Consider the following 12,296-nt stretch of genomic DNA (forward strand, 5'->3'; position numbering starts at 1 on the left):
ATGTCCCCATGCAGGGCAAAACTGACTACGTTGATACACAGGCAGGTAGGGTTATTATTCCCATGCTGTTAACCTCTTGATGGTTCACCCTGGTTCTCATGTATTCACCTTGACATCCAATGTCACACAGGCTGTGCAGGTGTAGGAATTGCAGGGTGAAAACAAATGTTGTTCTCTCCCAAAACTGCATTTCTGGCAGAGGTTACTGCAGTCACCATGAACCTCCCTCGAGGTGAACCCTGGGCTAATCGTGCCCTCTGTGTTGGAAGCAAAATGCAGCAACCATGAACCCTGTCTGGCTCAGATCATCTAACTCACCACAAGGACTAAGTCCTGCATTAAATGGCAGTGAACATCCAAACCTGTCACCCCAGTTAGGAATTGCTCCTTCGGCACTTCAAAACAGCATTCCTTAATTTGTGAAGAAAAGCTTCAGAACATACTTATTAATTATATGGTGATGCTGTAACATAGCATTCTGGGAGAAAGTGAGGACTGCAGATGCTGGAGATCAGAGCTTAAAAATGTGTTGCTGGAAAAGTGCAGCAGGTCAGGCAGCATCCAAGGAGAAGGAGAATCGACGTTTCGGGCATAAGCCCTTCTTCAGGAAGCATTCTAGCCCCAAATGAGTCTGCAATAAACCACCATTTGTTTTGGGGGGGGGCATCATAACACACTTACTCAGTACCACAAGTACGTTAGACTTTCTTTCCATGTTACAGCAGGAGACTTTAAAGGTTGCAGTGGTGTTGTTTAGGCTTTGGCCACAAGGTGAAGCTAGAAACTCAATGAATTCTTGTGTGCTATGGTACAGTGATCAGTGACTTCCATCAGAAACTTTGTTTCCATCATTGACTTTCAATCAACATTTTCAATGATTTTCAAATAGCGGGTGACATATATATTACACATTCCATGTATCAATTATTTTCTTAATAATTTTTGTTCAGATTCTAACACCTTCATGCTCCGTGTGGTAATTTGCACTAAATATCTTACTTAGCAATTGTAAATAACAATAAACCCCCCTTTGCCAGACCTTTTCACAGTTACATTCTCCAAGTAAGGCTTTGAAAAGATCCTTCTGTTGTCATTTGGTTATCTAAAACTGAAAAAGAGAAATATAACATTAAAAACTGGACAAATACTTTTCAATGCCAAAGTAAAAATTTGCAGTTAAAGCCTGTTCTCCTGTAATGATAAATAACTACTTCTTCAATAAAGAACAAATTAGTCGCTCATCTGCACACCTCTTTCTCAAACTAGGTTTTTTGCTGTTTACTAAAGGAACCAAAACAGGGTAAGTATTGATAGTGTCTTGATGGTATTGTGCACAGGACAACAATGTCACACAAGCAACATATTTTCAAAACATGATTGTTTCTGCACAATGTCATTAACATTGTCACGTCATATGTTTAGAGTTAAAAGCTGTCCAAGGAGGCAATTAAAATGTGTGAATGTTGGAGAGATTTCAAAGGAGACCAAGGAAAAATCTCAAAAGGTGGCAACATTGTCATGGTCAAGAGAAGAGAATGCTGTCCGCAAAGATCGAGTGATCTCTTTGCTGTGATCTTCTCCTTTCCTGAACATGATTTAAATCGAGTCTTAGATTTTGGTGCGTGGCACCAGCAGCAATATCAGCAATGAGATAAGCAATCAAGTACAGCCAGCTATGTTTTAACCAGCACCTTATGAACCTGCACTCTCAATAAACTGACAATTATATACCTTCAATATGGCAAAGTTTCCAGTATTGTTCTGTCCAATTACTATAGTTTTGAAAATGTGTTTACCTCAATATAAATATCTGTGTTGTTCAATCAAATGGCCACAGGAATTATCAACAGTTGATTCAATTTCAAATCAATTTCTCCTCAAATACTGTGATCTACTGCGATGACTTAGTAGTCAGTTGAGAGTGTGAATGAGAAGGCTCTCTGCTGGTAAGTTTTATTTAGGCAAAGTTGCATTATTATTGAAGTGATTTATGCTGTAAATAAAGTATAGCAGTGATGTGTACAATATCCCCTGTATTATATTTCTATTACTTAATGTGTGTTTTTACATTGATTATATGGACGTTTTGATTATCTGGAATATTTGATCAACCAACACACTCCTGAAATTCCTATACACTAAGCTTTTCTGCACCAGTAAAGATGTTTAGCGATAAATATGAATTTAGAACATGTGCAGATTTCATTTCTCGTTACCAGTGAGGACAATGAACAGTGAAAGATTCACTGTCACTGCAAAATCCAGGTCATTATAGATCTCAAGTGGTTCTATTAAACTACTGACAACTAATGACTAAATAAATACAGTTATAGAGTAGGTGTTTCTGCCAAATTGGACTGCTCTTTTCAAAAAAAACCTTGCACTTGTATAATCTTTCAAGACAAAAGACATTTTGAAGTGTTTTATAGCCAATTAGCTATTTTGGGAGTATAGTCACTGCTATAGGAAACATAGCAACAGATTTATGTGTGAGAAACTCTTTCAAACAGATATGTGAAACCATATTTTGTTTCTAATGTTGAGATACCAGAGTTTTTTTCATTAATCTTGAGTGAAGGTCAAATATTGGACAGGATAACAGAGAGAAGAGTGTCATTGGATCATTTCCATTCACCTGAAAGAACAGATTGGGCCGATGTCCAAACGTTGGCTCCTCTGGAAGTCAGCCCTCTTTTGGAACTATACTGGGAAGTCAGCTTTGAGTTATGTGCTCAAATCCTATGTTCAAGGTCAAGCAGCTTGAATCTACAACTTTCAGATTCAAATGCACCCTTCAGTGGCTCAGTGGTTAGTACTGCTGCCTCACAGCGCCAGCAGGCTGGGTTTGATTCCAGCATCAGGTGACTGTCTATGTGGAGTTTGCACATTCTTCCCAGGTCTGTGTGGGCTTCCTCCACAATCCAAAAATGTGCAGATTACATGACTTGGACATGCTAAATTGCCCATAGTGTTCAGAGATGTGTAGGTTAGGTGCATTTGTCAGGGGTAAATTTTGGGTAGGGGGATGGGTTATTCTTCAGAGGGTCTGTGTGGACTTGTTGGGCTGAAGGGCCTATTTCCTCACTGTAGCAATTCTATTAAAAAAAGCAGAGAACACCATTAAATGAACCATAGCACAATGACTCAGCTGAAATCAGTAAAATCAATGCAAAAGATTAATTAACTGCAAGTGCCATTTACATATGGCACAAAGCAAGTTTCCATAACTTTTCTGTTATTTTAAAAACCATTGTACCATCTCCAAGACAGGCCACAACCCAAGGCTGCATTCATCATCATTGCAAGTTCAAGATCATTGTGCCCATTTGAGAACTTCAAGATTCTTCTTAAGATTAATTGTTTTAGGTCAAAAAACATTTGTGTAACTGTAGTACGATTATAAAGAGGGCAACGTAGCAGTTCAAATTGGGCACAACAAGGTCTCTCAAATAAAAGATAAATTATAAAATAACCTGTTATTGTGATGTTGGTTGAGAGTGACACCCCTTGACATTAAGGACGTATTCAATTGAGTGTGTCATCCAGCAAAACTGGAATTAATGAGAATTGGGGGCAAACTCCCCGCTGTTTGGCATGATACCTGGGATATAGGAAGATGGCTGTGGTTGTTAGAGGTCAGTCATCTCAGCTCCAGGACATCTCTGAAGGAGTTCCTCAAGCTAATTTACCAGGCCCAATTATTTTCAGATGCTTCATCAATGACCATCCTCCATCATAAGGTCAAAAGTGGAGACGTTAGCCAATCATTGTTCAATGTTCAGCGCCATTCATGACTCCTCAGAAACTGAAGCAACTGTTCAAATGCAACAAAATCTGGATAATATCCAGGCTTGGGTTGACAAGTGGCAAATAACAATTCCAAGCAATTACCATAACAAATAAGAGACAATCTAACCACTGTGTCTTGAGATTCAATGGTGTTGCCATCACTGAACCCCCAACTATCAATATCCTGGGGGGGGGTTATCATTGACCAGAAACTCATCTAGACCGCCCCCCCCCTCCCCCATAAACAGAATGGCTACAGGAGCAGGTCAGAGGCAAGGAATATTATAATAATAACATAGAAACAAGCCATTTGGCCCAGATCCATTCCCCCTACCCTATTCCTCTACATTTTACATGACTAATGTATCTAGCCTACACATCCATTGACACTATGAGCAATTTAGCAAGGCCAATTGACCTAACCTGCGCATCTTTGGACTGTGGGAGGAAACTGAAGCACTCGGAGGAAACTCATGCAGACACGGGGAGAATGTGCAAACAGGACAAAGCAGCCCACTTGATTGGCATTACATCCACAAGTATCAACTCCCTCTACCACTGGCACTCAGTAGTAGTAGCATGTACTAACTACAAGATGCACTACAGAAATTCACCAAAGATACTTAAATAGCATGTTACAAATCCATGACCATTTCAATCTTGAAGAACAATGTTTACATAAGAATACTACCATCCCTTTAAAGTTCCCCTCCAAGCCATTCACTATCCTAATTTGGAAATATATCATCATTCTTTCACTGCTATTGGGAAAAATCCTAGAAATACCTCCAACAGGGCATTGTGGCTCAACCTGCAGCATGTAGACTGCAGCAATTCAAGAAGACAGCTCACCATCACCTACTCAAGGGCAATTAGGGATATGCAATAAATGCTGACTGAACCAGTGATGTCCACATCCTTTGAGTAAATAAAAAAAAACTGTTGGACTGGAGAACTCTCCTGCTCTTATTTGAATGTCTGCAAATGAAGACAGCACAGAAATATATAAAAGACATTACATCCATTGTACACATTCAATCATCCATCCAATGTAGATATTACTGGCCTCTGCTGTGTTATTTCTTTTAATACTCTCATACAAGTCCTTGCTACCTTCCTGTAGAGGACATTACATATCCACGTAACCTAGTTAATTTATGAATTTACAGTTTCTATTGGATTGAGACATTGCTGATATTTCACATGGAGAGTTAATCTGGGCAGTATGACATTCTCTGCACAAGCTGCAAGTGCTGAAGAAATGTCACTGGACTCAAAATATTCACTCTGCCTTCTCTCCACAGACGTTACCAGACCTGCTCAGTTTCTCCAGCAGTTTCTGTTTCTGTTTCAAATCTGCAGTATCCACAGTTCTTTATTTCATCCCTCACAAGCTCATTGGCTAAGAATGAGACTGTTTCCAAAGTTTAACACTTTAACAACTGTAGGAGTTGTTGTTACTCCACATGTTTTTTTTACCATTTTGGCTGGCAGCTAATCGAGAAACCAACCTGAGGGACTCAAAATGTTAACTTTGTTTCCCTCGCCATACCTGCTGAGTTTTTCCAGCATCTTTTGTTTATATTTTGGATTTCCAGCATTTGCAGTGATTTGCTTTTAATGTTTGTAAGATCTGGGTCTACTGGGGGGTTCCATGGCAACAGCATCTATTTGGATATACATGGTGTCAGTAAAATTGTACTCAGCTGAGCAAATGAAAAAGAATATAAGTTCAATAAATATCTCTTTCAGAAACTTGACAGGGTTCAGAAAAGATTTACAATGATGTTGCTAGGTTGGAAGATTTGAGCTGTAGGGAGAGGCTGAACAGGCTGGGACTATTTTTCCCTGGAGCATCAGAGGCTGAGGGGTGACCTTATGGGGGTTTACAAAATCATGCGGGGCATGGATAGGGTAAATAGACAAGGCCATTTCCCTGGGTTGGGGGGGGAGGAGTCCAAAATGAGAGGGCATAGCAAGAGGGAAAAGACTTAAAAGGGATCTAAGGGGCACCTTTTATCACACAAAGGATGGTGCATGTATGGAATGAGCTGCCAGAGGCTGGTACAATAACAACATTTAAAAGACTTCTGGATGGGTACATGATTAGAAAGGGTTTAGAGGGATATGGCCAAGTGCTGGCACATGGGACTAGATTATTTTAGGATATCTGATTGGCATGAATGAGTTGGACCAAAGCGTCTGTTTCTGTGCCGTACATCTCTATGGCTCTGTGACGCTACTCAATTTATTTGAAAGAGCAGAAAATAAATATGATCTTATAGTCTGAAATACAGCAAGAACAATCATTCCAATATTTGATCAAATGATTATCATCGGTGGCACGGTGACTCAGTGTTTAGCACCACCACCTCACAGCACCAGGAACCCAGGTTCGATCCCAGCCTTGGGTAACTGTGTGTGTGGCATTTGCACGTTCTCCCTGTTTCTGTGTGGGTTTCTTCCCACAATCCAAAGATGTGCAGGTTAGGTGAATGGCCATGCAAAATTGCCCATAGTGTTCAGTGATGTGTAGGTTAGGTGCATTAGTTAGGGATAAAAATATAGGGTCTAGGTGGGTTACTCTTCGGAGGGTCGATGTGGACTTGTTGGGCCAAAGGGCCTGTTTCCACACTATATGGATTCTATGATCTGTTATAACAGAATTTTATTTTATGCTGGCAAGTCTTACAGAGGTTTTTTGGCATATAGTGCACACAACAATATATATTAATCAGAATCATAAAACAGCCTAATTTTATTGTAAAACAAGTTTAGCTTATGCTTCCTGAAAGTTTACTGCAAGAGGGAAAAGACTTAAAAGGGATCTAAGGGGCACCTTTTATCACACAAAGGATGGTGCATGTATGGAATGAGAAAGCAAGAGAAGATTAACTAGAAATAGTTAAGCAGTTGTTTTTTTGTATCTATATGTAAAACATAGATTAAACGTTAACATATATTAATTAAAAAGCAGCAATATTTTTGTCATTCTACTTGCTAGAAAATAATAGTCTGTATAGAAATTCAGACGTTTAGAGATTAAGGTGAATTATGTCTCTTAAATGCAAAGGATTAAATGCAGAAATAACAAGTATGCACTGAATTGAAGCAGCCAGTACATAAGGTAATATGATGCTTATGCCATTGTATTAGTTATTCAGAAGCTGTGATAAAATAATCCAGAGAACATGAATTCATGCTAGCAGTTTGAGAACTTGAACTTAATATTTTTAAATCAGGATGTGTTTGACTGTGGAACTGTTGGATTATCATCAAACACAGCTGTAGTAAGGTAACAAGTTCAGTCAGGTGGATCTCAATGAGTATGAGTTCCCTAAATAGGGCTGTTAATCTGGTCCAAACAGAGAGCCTTGGCTGACAGATATAAACAGGACTGCCGTCACTGGCCACTTGGGTGTTTCTTTTCTTCCTGGTGGTGGAAACTGAATAAAGATTCATGCACCTTGTGCCTTTCACTGTGTCTCACACTTGCACACACACAACATGGGTACGGGAGGAAAAATAAGCACTACCGCAGTTAGGCGGTAGTGTGAGCGTAATATATATAAAAAAAAACAGGGGTGCCAGACGTTCTGCTCAATCTGAGAACTGCCTCTGAGGGAGCTCAATCAGCGCCAAGGATTCTCCTTGAGTAAATAAAGGGTGACTTGGTGACAGGATACTGGCTTCTGTTAAAAAAAGAAAAAAATTTAAACAGGACTGTCGTCACTGGCCACTTGGGTGTTTCTTTTCTTCCTGGTGTTGGGAACTGAATAAAGATTCATACACCTCATGTTCTTCACTATGTCTCACACCTGCGCACATACAACATGGGTGCGGGTGGGGGGGAATAAGCACTACCGCATTTAGGCGGTAGTGTGGGGGCAAGAAAACAGGAATGTCAGAGGTTCTATTAAAAAACATTTTTGAAAAACAGGAGTCTCAGAAATCCTGTTCAAAAAAAAACAGGATTGTTGTCACTGGCCATTCGGGTGTTTCTTTTCTTCTTGGTGGTGGAAACTGAGTAAAGATTCATTCACCTTGTGTCTTTCACTGTGTCTCACACCTGCACACACACAAGAAAGAAAAAAAAGAGAAAATAAAAGAAAAAAGATAAACAGGAGTGTCAAACACCCTTACACTCTGAGGGAGAAAAAAAAATAAACAGGACTGTGGTCACTGGTCACTTGGGTGTTTCTTTTCTTCCTGGTGGTGGAAATTGAATAAAGATTTGTACACCTTGTGCCTTTAACTGTGTCTCACACCTGCACACACGCAACATGGATGCTGGAAAAAAAGAAAGAAAAAAAGAGGAAAAAAACATTAAAAAAGAAAAGAAAAAAAAAGCAGGACTATGGTCACTGGCCACTTGGGTGTTTCTTTTCTTCCTGGTGGTGGAAACTGAATAAAGATTCATACACCTTGTGTCTTTCACTGTGTTCCACACCTGCACACGCACAGCATGGGTGCTGGGGAAATAAATAAGCACTACCGCAGTTAGGCAGTAGTGTGGGGAAAGCAAAAAAAAGAAAAATAAACATGAGTGCATCAGGGGATCTGTTCATCTGAGAGCTGGCTCTGAGGGAGCTGCATCAGTGAGTGAAGGGATGGACTCTGCTCTTTAAAGAGAAGAGGGGACTGATTTTTGTTGGTGTCTTTATAAATAAAAAGAGAAAAAGATTTGGTGTGTCAGACATCCTGTCTGAGGAAGGGTGACCAGTCATTAACTCTGAATATTTCTTCACTATTTCTGGTTTACAGCATCCACAGCTCTTTCTGTTGTTAAAAAAAATAAACAGGACTGTTGTCACTGGCCACTTTGGTGTTTCTTTTCTTCCTGGTGATGGAAACTGAATAAAGATTCATGCACCTTGTGTTTTTCACGGTGTCGTACACCTGCACAAAAAAAATAGGAAGGTCAGGGGTTCTATTTACTCTGAGAGCTATCTGTGAGGGAGCTGGGTCAGGGTCAGGGTCAGGGTCAGGGACTCTCCCTGTGAAAGTAAAAGGGGACTTGGTGACAGGACACCAGCCTTTGGGGAGTTAATTCTGAGCCTGATTACGTTTCAGGGCGTGGGATAGGCACTGGACTGGGGGCTGTGCCCAGGGGAAGTGGGATAGTGTAAGACTGAGCTGAGACCAGTTTGGTGTCTCTGGGAGAAAAAAAAGAAAATAAACTGGACTGTGGGGGGCTGTTCATCAGACTAGTGACAAGTACTATTCAAGTGTAAATAAAGGGTGATTCTGTGACAGGATACTGGTCTCTGTGGAGTTATTTTAACAACTTGTGCTGACCTGGTTTGGCCTATGTGACTCCAGCCCCATACCAATATTTCGGGCATGTAACTGTACCCTGAAGTATCCTTGCAAACCAATGAATTTTATCAAATTGTTATAAATAACATTAAGAGGCATCTCAATACTATTTCTCAGTGTAATTAAGGATGTACAAAAATTGTTCACTTGACTAGTGATGATCATTCAGAAATTGCTGGGGAAACTCAGAAGTTCAGGCAGCATCTGTGAGAATGAAATCAAGTTCGTGTTTTCAATCCAATGACCCTTTTTCAGAACTATTCGTGTCTAGGAAAATGTAAAAGACAGGGATGGGAGTGACTGGGGTGACTGGAGGGACAGAAGGTGTGGAGAAGTAAGCAAATAAATGAAGACAATGCCCAGAGAGAGAGAAAGATGGTTGGGTTATCAAAGGGATGGCTAATGGTAAGTCAGAGTGAAAGAAAAACACATAATGGGGACTATAAATAGGCGAGAATGGGTTAGCTGGTTCAGTCCATGTCATGACAAGGCCAGGACTATACGAGTGAGGAAAGAACTTCAAGAAAGGAGTTCAGGTTCTAAAATTATTGAAGTCAATATTGAGTCCTAGTAGTGGAAAGTGAGGTGCTATTCTTTCAGTTTGTACTGAACCTCACTGGAGTACTGCAGCATACCTGAGACAGAAATGTTGGCTGGGGAGCACAGTGATGAGTTGAAGTGGCAAACTTGGCGTCACTTTGCAGATAGAACATAAGTGTCCTGCAAAGCGGTCACCTAATCTCCATTTCATCTCCCCAGTGTAGAGGACACTACATTGTGATCAGCAAGTACAGTAGATTAGTTTGAGTGAAATGCAGGTAAATTGTTACCTCATCTGGAAGGTGTGTCTGCAGTCTTGGATAGTGAGAAATGAGGAGATAAACGTGCAGGTGTTACACCTTCTGCGATTGCATGGGAAGGTGCCATGTGGGTGTTGGGAGGAGAGGAGGAGTGGACCAGGGTTTCCCAATGGGAACAGCTCCTGAAAATGCTGACAAATGAGGGGAAGGGAATATGTGTATGGTGCTGGCATCCCACTGAAGGTGGCAGAAATGGTGTCTAATGTTCCTTTGGATGTGGTTGCTGGTGGGATGAGAACACAGTGACCCTATTGGAGTTGGGTAAGGGAAAGAAAGGAGTGAGAGCAGAAGTGCGGGAAATAGGTCAGTCACAACTAAGGCCCCTGTCAACCATGGTGATGGGGTGTCCTCAGTTGAGGAAAAAGGTGGACATTGCTGAGACATTATTGTGGAAGATGGTATCTTCAGAATAGATGCAATGGAGATGGAGGAAGTGGGAAAATTGGATGGAGTCCCTACAGGAAGTATGGTGTGAGGTTGCATTGTCCCAGGTAAATGTGGGAATCGGTGGGTTTGTATTGTTTTTGATGACCAGACTATCCCCAGTAGTGGAAACAGATGTTGAGGAAGGGATGGGAGGAGTCAGAGATAGACCAAATGAAGATGAGAGAGGGATGGAAATTGAAGCAAAATTGATCAACTTTTCCAGTTCCAGACAAGAGAGGGAAGTAGCACTGATTATGTCATCAATGTGGGGAGGGACTTGAGTAGGATTGGAACAAGTTCTTCCCAGAGACTATCTGATCCATCTCAGTAGGTGATGCTACACAAAGAGTTGACACTTTAGGGCCAACTGGCTTTTACAATAATGTAATTCATTCTGGTTCTCTCCTCGCCATCCTAATATCCTTATTCCTTCATTCCTAATGTCAGTCAGAACCCCCAATGACCTACTACCCACACCTGCTCCTTGTCACCCATCAGCACACATGCTCCCCACCCATCCACCCTCCACAATTCACACAAGTTCAATGTCAATGAAACTAAGGAGCCAAGGATTCCAGGCAGCAGAAGTGATGGGCAACTGGGAAACAGGTAGTGACCCCTGGAGTCTGGGAGGGATGGGTGAGAGAAACTGGTGGAGGTGATAGAAGGATGGATGACAGAATGTGACAAGTGCCCATGTTTGGGAAAGTATGGAATTGATTTTAAGTTTGTGGGAACTGGGATGAAGGAGCGGTGGAGTTGGTATTGTTAGAAATGGGGAAAAAAGTGTTGTTTTTGCAGATATAGAAGAAGCATACAGAAAAGGGGTACAGCAAGAGAACTATTAACTCTGCAGGTATTTAGGGAAGAGTATCTCTACTTTTCAGTGTATAATTGTGGTTAATTAAATACTAACTTTGGTGTGTAATTATTATAGCAAATAAGTTATTTTTAAAAATTATGTTTTCAGCAAAAAGCTGAGATAACCGAAATGCTTGGGCTATACAAAATGATACAAGTTAATGAAATGTCCGAGGATGGAATGTACCAGCAGAATTGATACAAAATGTTAAACCAGATCTTGATGTACTGTCGACAAAATAATGTGTGTCAGCACTTACAGAGAGGAAGGTTGCCAAGCTGGGGAAGGGGGCAATGGGCGTGGAAAATAGATGGGCAGAGGCAAAATACTAAGAGAGATTGGGTAATGCAGAAGTCGGGAGAGGTGACCTCACGCAGCTCAAAAGTATAACTGTGTAGTTTGAATAATCATCACTTCAATTGCTTTCTGCAATTGGGGTCCTTTCTTGCAAGTAGTTTGAATAATCATCACTTCAATTGCTTTCTGCAATTGGGGTCCTTTCTTGCAAGATCGTAGAATAAATTGTCTTGTTTCCAGCTTTGGTGGTCTCGTCTAAATTTTATTGAATTTTGTTTCTAACAGTATCAGGAGAGGGAGTCCAGTAATCTGGTCACTGATGAATGTAGCCAGAGACGTGATTTTGGATAAACTGGAATACAGGAGTGAGCCAAGGCTGCAATCAAGGATGGAGAGTCAATGTTGGAAGTGCCAGGCTGAGAGGAAAGGTGAAAAAGAGGCTGAGTCAGAGGTGAGAGTGTGGGAGGAAGATGGTGGTACGTAAGTGGGGATGGGGTCCGGAGCTTTCAGACAGAGCTGTTAGATAGCAGGAAGCTTGGGTGGTGGAGGAAAGCAAACTGGAAGTGCAGGCAGTAGGATAAACCAAACATTTCAGAGATTGAGCCAGAGATTTGATTGGAACAGCAAAGTGGTTGGCCCCACTGCTGGGTGACATGCAAGTGAACACTCCTCCTGATTCAAAGGGCCACACCCCGGCAGTAGGCTTCATGCCAATTACAACCGCTATAAGACAGAGCTGGAAC

The sequence above is a fragment of the Chiloscyllium punctatum genome, chromosome 3 (assembly GCF_047496795.1).
Source record: "Chiloscyllium punctatum isolate Juve2018m chromosome 3, sChiPun1.3, whole genome shotgun sequence".
Classification (NCBI taxonomy): domain Eukaryota; kingdom Metazoa; phylum Chordata; class Chondrichthyes; order Orectolobiformes; family Hemiscylliidae; genus Chiloscyllium; species Chiloscyllium punctatum.